Raw genomic sequence first — 8,765 nt, forward strand, 5'->3', positions numbered from 1 at the left:
TGGCTGTGCTACCATTTGAAAAATCGTATCCGAGACTCATTTACATCCAGGCACAATGTAAATGTCAAACTGCTATCTGCCTCATTAATTATAAAAGAGGAACATAATTTAGATCCCCCAGCTTGTGTGGCATTTTTCTGGCAATTAAAGGACGGGCAGTTATAATTTGAAATGGTGCTCTTCAGGGTGTAATATGCATATGATGAATATTTAAATGTGATGTGGTATGACTGCAGTTAACAATCAGAGACAAATTCCAATTGCGGCTCTGGCTATTTAACCAACGTCTTTCACAGTTAACGTTCAAGTCAGGACTTGCCTTCCCCTTGGCTAAACAAGATTCATCAACATAATTTGACCCAGATCACTGTCCTCACGTACAGTGGGTGATTGAGGGTAATAAGTTGTCAATTCATAAGGCCTCATTCATTAACCCTTCTGATGTGTTCCAGTCAAATTTGACCGATTTTACAAATGTTCTACCCGGCACAGCCAGAAGAGGACTGGCTACCCCTCATAGCCTGGTTCCTTTCTAGGTTTCTTCCTAGGTTATGGCCTTTCTATGGTGTTTTTCCTAGCCACTGTGCTTCTACACCTGCATTGCTTGCTGTTTTGGGTGTTAGGCTGGGTTTCTGTGCAGAACTTTGATATATCAGCTGATGTTAGAAGGGCTATATAAGTAATATATACAGTGAGGAGAACAAGTATTTGATACACTGCCAATTTTGGCAGTTTTCTTAATTGCAAAGCATGTAGAGGTCTGTAATTTTTATCATAGGTACACTTCAACGGTGAGAGACGGAATCTAAAAATAAAAATCCAGAAAATCACAATGTTTGATTTTAAAGTAATTAATTTGCAGTGTATCAAATAATTGTTCTCCCCACTGTATATACAGTGCCTTGCGAAAGTATTCGGCCCCCTTGAACAAGACAATGATCCAAAACATAAAGCAAAATCTACAATGGAATGGTTAAAAAATAAACCTATCCAGGTGTTAGAATGGCCAAGTCAAAGTCCAGACCTGAATCCAATCGAGAATCTGTGGAAAGAACTGAAAACTGCTGTTGACAAATGCTCTCCATCCAACCTCACTGAGCTCGAGCTGTTTTGCAAGGAGGAATGGGAAAAAATGTCAGTCTCTCGATGTGCAAAACTGATAGAGACATACCCCAAGCGACTTACAGCTGTAATCGCAGCAAAAGGTGGCGCTACAAAGTATTAACTTAAGGGGGCTGAATAATTTTGCACGCCCAATTTTTCAGTTTTTGATTTGTTAAAAAAGTTTGAAATATCCAATAAATGTCGTTCCACTTCATGATTGTGTCCCACTTGTTGTTGATTCTTCACAAAAAATACAGTTTTATATCTTTATGTTTGAAGCCTGAAATGTGGCAAAAGGTCGCAAAGTTCAAGGGGGCCGAATACTTTCGCAAGGCACTGTATATATATACACTGCTCAAAAAAATAAAGGGAACACTTAAACAACACAATGTAACTCCAAGTATATCACACTTCTGTGAAATCAAACTGTCCACTTAGGAAGCAACACTGATTGACAATACATTTCACATGCTGTTCTGCAAATGGAATAGACAACAGGTGGAAATTATAGGCAATTAGCACTCCCAATAAAGGAGTGGTTCTGCAGTTGGTGACCACAGACCACTTCTCAGTTCCTATGCTTCCTGGCTGATGTTTTGGTCACTTTTGAATGCTAGCGGTGCTTTCACTCTAGTGGTAGCATGAGACGGAGTCTACAACCCACACAAGTGGCTCAGGTAGTGCAGCTCATCCAGGATGGTACATCAATGCGAGCTGTGGCAAGAAGGTTTGCTGTGTCTGTCAGCGTAGTGTCCAGAGAATGGAGGTGCTACCAGGAGACAGGCCAGTACATCAGGAGACGTGGAGGAGTCCGTAGGAGGGCAACAACCCAGCAGCAGGACCGCTACCTCCGCCTTTGTGCAAGGAGGAGCAGGGGGAGCACTACCAGAGCCCTGCAAAATTAACTCCAGCAGGCCACAAATGTGCATGTGTCTGCTCAAACGGTCAGAAACAGACTCCATGAGGGTGGTATGAGGGCCCGACATTCACAGGTGGGGGTTGTGCTTACAGCCCAACACCATGCAGGACGTTTGGCATTTGCCAGAGAACACCAAGATTGGCAAATTCGCCACTGGCGCCCTGTGCTCTTCACAGATGAAAGCAGGTTCACACTGAGCACATGTGACAGACGTGACAGAGTCTGGAGACGCCATGGAGAACGTTCTGCTGCCTGCAACATCCTCCAGCATGACCGGTTTGGCGGTGGGTCAGTCATGGTGTGGGGTGGCATTTCTTTGGGGGGCCGCACAGCCCTCCATGTGCTTGCCAGAGGCAGCCTGACTGCCATTAGGTACCGAGATGAGATCCTCAGACCCCTTGTGAGACCATATGCTGGTGCGGTTGGCCCTGGGTTCCTACTAATGCAAGACAATGCTAGACCCCATGTGGCTGGAGTGTGTCAGCAGTTCCTGCAAGAGGAAGGCATTGATGCTATGGACTGGCCCGCCCGTTCCCCAGACCTGAATCCAATTGAGCACATCTGGGACATCATGTCTCGCTCCTTCCACCACGCCACGTTGCACCACAGACTGTCCAGGAGTTGGCGGATGCTTTAGTCCAGGTCTGGGAGGAGATCCCTCAGGAGACCATCCGCCACCTCATCAGGAGCATGCCCAGGCGTTGTAGGGAGGTCATACAGGCACGTGGAGGCCACACACACTACTGAGCCTCATTTTGACTTGTTTTAAGGACATTACATCAATGTTGCATCAGCCTGTAATGTGGTTTTCCACTCCACTCCACACTCCATTTTGAGTGTGACTCCAAATCCAGATCTCCATGGGTTGATAAATTTGATTCTTTTTGTGTGATTTTGTTGTCAGCACATTCAACTATGTAAAGAAAAAAGTTTTTAATAAGAATATTTCATTCATTCAGATCTAGGATGTGTTATTTTAGTGTTCCCATATATATATATTTTCTCTCTCTGAAAAATGTAGTTAATTTAATCTGATTGCCATAAGTTTCCATGACTTTGTCCACACAGGGCATCTGAACACACAAAATACATTTTGATGATTTTCATGACATTTTGGGTGTTTTATTTAACTTTTGTACACCTGTGGTGTCACCTGGTCAAAAATGACCGGTCATTAGAAATTAATGGGTGAGACAACAATTAGTGTATAAAATGTATTTTAGGCACACGCCCATTCATCAGATGGACACACTTCCTCTCCCAGACCCCCACATGCATGTGTGTTTGAGCGCACACACCTCACTCCCCTTCTTGACTTCCATGGCAACCCCCACGGGAACCTTTCCCCAATAGAATCTTTCCCCCACCGGAACCACACCTGTTGGCATTCTCACAAACAATCGCAACATTGTTTCAATAATATATAGAACTTTTCTCGCAGCTCTGGTATATAAAGCTTTTTTGAGGCCTTGCTCACAATTCATTCTGTGGCAGCACAATGACCAAATTATATACTGTATGTGAGGCTCTTGATCATATCTTTGATCATGACACTGGTGAGGAGTGTTACGGCTTTCTTCCGTTGAAGGAGAGTCGGACCAAAATGCAGCGTGGTTAAATCGAGACATCTTTAATAACGATGAAAACGAACAATACAACAAACGGAATATGTGAAAACCTATACAGCCTGTCTGGTGAACACTAACACAGAGACAGGAACAATCACCCACAAACACACAGTGAAACCCAGGCTACCTAAATATGGTTCCCAATCAGAGACAACGAGAATCACCTGACTCTGATTGAGAACCTCAGGCAGCCATAGACTATGCTAGACACCCCTACTCAGCCACAATTCCAATACCACTAAAACCCCAATACAAAACACAACACAAAATAAACCCATGTCACACCCTGGCCTGACCAAATAAATATATAAACACAAAATACTAAGACCAGGGCGTGACAAGGAGGAGAGAGTCCTTGTTAAACTTTGACACAAATTTGTCTGTGATAAATATCACAATATGTTTCATCTGAGTATTTGTTATAGTCAAAATAATCCATACATTATTATGCTTTTTTTTACTCAAAAACAAATTGTATGAGCTCAGGTCAATGGGACCTACAGGCCATAAATAGCAAATAGAAGTTCAAAACTTGTAATGTTCACAAGAACTTGATAAAAATATCTAACACAACATTAGGTGATAATATATCTATTATTATGGATTTATAATCAGCTATAATGGGGAGGTCATTTTGGACCAGGAACACAGAATGAATTAACATGAAACAAACACAACAGGAGGGTTAATCTTGCAGCACACAAATTGTCAAAGTGTTTACATCAGATTAATTTTTTGGGATGTGGACAGAATTGCATTGTTCTTCACCTAGAAATATAACACAAAGTATGCCCATGTTGCTTTGAAATTTATTATAGTCTTAATGAAGCATTTCTAAATCACACCCAATCACACCCTAAGGCATATTTCAGAAAGAGATTGTGTGGGCCTCCTGGAACTGTAGTCTTTGTTTGTGGCCCTTTTAAGGTAATGTTGTCCCAAGACATTACATGATCTGACTATGGCCCCTGTGTCTGCTATTGATACAGCTCTCATTGGTTACGGTGAAGGTTAAAGTATAAGTAAAGCATAGTTGATCCATTGAAAGGAAAGGGAAAAACATGGAGCGATGAATCAGTGAATACCAGTATCAATGGTCTCTGCGTATTGAGAGGCACCAAGGGCATCAACAACAGCTTGTTGTTTAGTGTTGCCCCACTGTGATCTGCTTTAAAGGCATGTAAAGGGGCTGCATAGATGGAAAACAATATTCTTAATAGGCCATAGGCTAATGCTTTTTCTCTGCTGAGAGCCAGACTGTTGTGACCTTTAAAATTCACTGAGGAGTGGCAGTACTCCTGGGGCCCTTGAGAGTGGCGAAGCCTGAGGGCAATACAACATGAGCCAAGCATAATTTGACAACGTTGAGGGGGGCCATACATTTGGCAATTTCTGGTATTACCTTTATGGAAGTTGCACAAAAACATGATGTTGTATGTTATGAGGAGCAGTACTCGAAATCTGCCTTGCATAACAGCCTTCTGGACAATACTAATGAATGTGAACAAAAACACAGTACTGATGCAATAAATATAGATAAACAAACAGCTCTCAGAAATCTGTTTAGAATCTCTGTCATTGGACCAGTCGAAAATATCAGACTTTACATTTAAACTGTGGCACATGGCTTCAGACTGTGTAGTAACAGCGTTGCCAACCATTTGTCAACTTCTTCCTATAGCATACCGTATATGATCCTCCAGCCAGTCAGATCATTTCAGCCATGGCTACTTACACAGGAATAAGTATTTGTAACAGAAAGAAGAGCTAGAAAGCTCAGTGACACAGAGAGAGAGTGAGAGAGACAGAAAAAGACAAAGAGAGAGCGACAGAGAGAGAGAGAGAGAGAGACAAAGAGAGAGCGACAAAGAGAGAGAGACAGAGAGAAAGACAGAGAGACAGAAAGAGAGAGAGACAAAGAGAGAGAGACAGAGAGAAAGACAGAGAGACAGAAAGAGAAAGAGAGACAGAAAAAGAGAGACAGAGACAGAGAGACAGAGAGACAGAGACCGATACAACCCATATTTATGCTTATTTATTTTAACTTTTGTATTTAACTACTTTAACAGTTTGCACATAGTTACTACACTGTATATAGCCATAATGACATTTGAAATGTGTCTATTCCTTTGGAACATTTGTAAGTGTAATGTTAGCTGTTCATTTTTTATTGTTTATTTCACTTTTGTTAATTATCTATTTCACTTGCTTTGGTAATGTAAACATGTTTTCCCATGCCAACAAAGCCTTTTAAATTGAAATTAAATTGAGAGAGAGAGACAGAGAGAGAGAGAGACAGAGACAGAGAAAGTGAGAGAGAGACACTTAGTGAGGAGATTAATAGTGTTAATGCTGACACCATCTCCTCATTATCCCGCCGAAATCTAAAGCTTGATAAAAAAAAGTTAATCAAAACAGTGGCGCTGTATAATACAAGTCATTTATACATTCAATTATAGTCATAAAAGGCATTCTCTCATGCGTAGGGTCATATCGAGGGAAATCGAAAAAAGCATTCTTGCATGTTTTGTCACAATATTGTTTTGAGTGTTTGTTTTGGACTGATGCCTGACTAAGCATTCCACTCAACGCATCGTCAAAGAGTGCAGATTAAGATTTCATCCAAAGTGCACTACAGTGGCTTTGAAATATAGTGCCATTCAAAAGGACACAAATAACTTTTAGGAAAACCTTTTGTCATAATTTTGATGTCGCTACATTGACTTTAAATTCAGTACAATGTTAGCTAGCTAGCTAATATTGAGGTTGAGGCCAACGGATTTTAACTAGCTAACGTTAGCATTGCTAGCTAATTTTGACAAAATTTGCTAGCTAATGACAACATCACCATCTGTCTAAAGTAAATTTGACAACATGATAATGCTGGCAAAGTTGTTTCCTATTAAATACTTGACTACTTTAGCAATGTCATTGTATTTCCAGGCACTATAGTGTAATTTAGACAAAACAGAATGACTGGGTTTATCACCAATTTAGGGCACCAATTTAGGGCACCATTATGGTGCCGCCGGTAGAGGGGGGCTTGAGAACGTTCATAACAATGGCATGACGCGACTGAGTGACGGAGGTGCAACCTATGAATAAGCATGAGTGCTGATTAAATGATCCCCCTACTATGAACTAAGGTTTATAATGAAATACTTTAGTCTGTGTCTAAAAATCATGCAATACACTCTACAATGTCTGCAAAGCGCATGTGAATTATTTTCTTTCTAATATTTAGACGCTAATATGGCCTTAGAATACCACGTTGCTGATATTAAGACAACATATGACTAAGTACTATCCCTCAAGCGTAGCCATTTTCCAAAAAACACCTCCAACAAAGCGTTTTTTATCACTAATCTTTGTTGTCAATTAATCTTTGATCTGGTTGAAGTTCAAACTGTACCTGCAATGTGCATTAGCATTTTCCTTTGAGGGAGCCTTTACCTTCTTACTTTTCCATTTAATCCAATTCATTATGGAGGGCCCCTTTGGTACCCTGGCACTGTCAAGAGAGACAAAAGCACTGCCGAGTATGGGTGTGTTTTTGTTCCCCCAGATTTGAGCTGCCATCCCCCGGGAAGCCGTATCCTCTGGAAGAAAAAAACAACCTGGAGCTATTGTGTTCTCTTCCTCCATAGGAAGAAAGGGAAAAATATGAGCACTGAACTACAGCAGATTGAATGACACACACTCAGCATGGCAAGACAATATGATGTAATTATGCTGTAATTGAATAGGTTGGGCAAAGATTGGTTAAAGACTTTCAAGTCCCTAATTTTTTCTTAGCTCAAATATCCTACAAAGACAAATGAAAACTTAAAACTTCCATACTCATAGATTTTAATATCTAATTTGATGTTTGATATTTAAAAAAATATTGTCCATATAGAAATTGAATCTCCTTTAGAAATCTAAATCGTACCTTCAGAACCCAAATTCCAATTTGTTAAACTCATGACCATTAGTTTAGTCTAAAAGTGTAATGGCTTGCTATGAGTCCACAACACTCAACCAAACCGGGAAGGTTGGCAACCCTCATCTGCAGACTGCACTCTTGCACAGGGGGACATGCATGAGTGTTGGAAAATGATGACTCCAGGGTGGGCCGTCAAACATGCAGCCTTCATAATCAACACAACAAATCATGACACCGTACAGAGACATCGTTACCTCAGCAGAGGGCTGTCAGTCACTGCCCTCACACACTGATACAGACGTGGGCCCCCAGTGTCTTACCTGTCATTCTTTCTTTCACTATACCAATTACTCAGTGTGAGTGGTAGGTGGAGACATGAAAGGGTCGGGTAGACACAGAGGTCATTGGCATTGGGGCTCAATTAGCAGCAGAAATACACATGGGATCTGCCATCACCCACATCATGTATAAATAGAACCACTTACCTCTCTGTGCATACTGTACCATCAAGAGGGTGGACCCTGATGGTCTGAGGACAGGCTGTGTTGTTACTGGGGGAGTGGGAGACATGCAGCTGGTGAAGGGAGGGAGGGTAAGGGGAGGGGGGGGATATGAGTACTATACTGTAAATCAGTTATGAAGAATAAGGCACTTGTTGAGTAGGAAGGAATGAAGGTGCTTGTTTGTGTAGTGTAGGTGGTTAGGTAAGCTATGCTCACGTGATGAGCAATCTTGCTTGAGACCTGAAGACTAATATTTTCTCCCAGAGCTATGGTTTTAGCTCAGGCTATTGCTGTCTTTTGGCAAAAGGACAAGCCTGATACCCAGTTGGTTGTAAAGATAGGCTTGTAGCAGTTATGGGAAATCATTTTTATTGGAATGTTTACTAAGCAGAGGTGCAAAAAAATTAAATATATTCTGTACCAGCAAGATAACAAGGCCAGAACACCGTGGTATAAAAATGATGTGCCACTAACACAGCAATCAAATGTGATCTTATTAAAGGGCACTAATGGCTTTGAGATGTGTCTCATTTTCCACTCAGACAGGCTTCTGAGTTTGTTAGGACTGACATCAAAGGTGGGCATGACTATGATCATCAGTGTTCTGTTCATTGACATCTCGCATAATTCCACTTTGAAATAGACTTAGAGCTTACACATCAAATGTGGGGAAGCAGCTTTTCACT

This window comes from Oncorhynchus kisutch, linkage group LG19 (genome assembly GCF_002021735.2).
Source record: "Oncorhynchus kisutch isolate 150728-3 linkage group LG19, Okis_V2, whole genome shotgun sequence".
Lineage (NCBI taxonomy): Eukaryota > Metazoa > Chordata > Actinopteri > Salmoniformes > Salmonidae > Oncorhynchus > Oncorhynchus kisutch.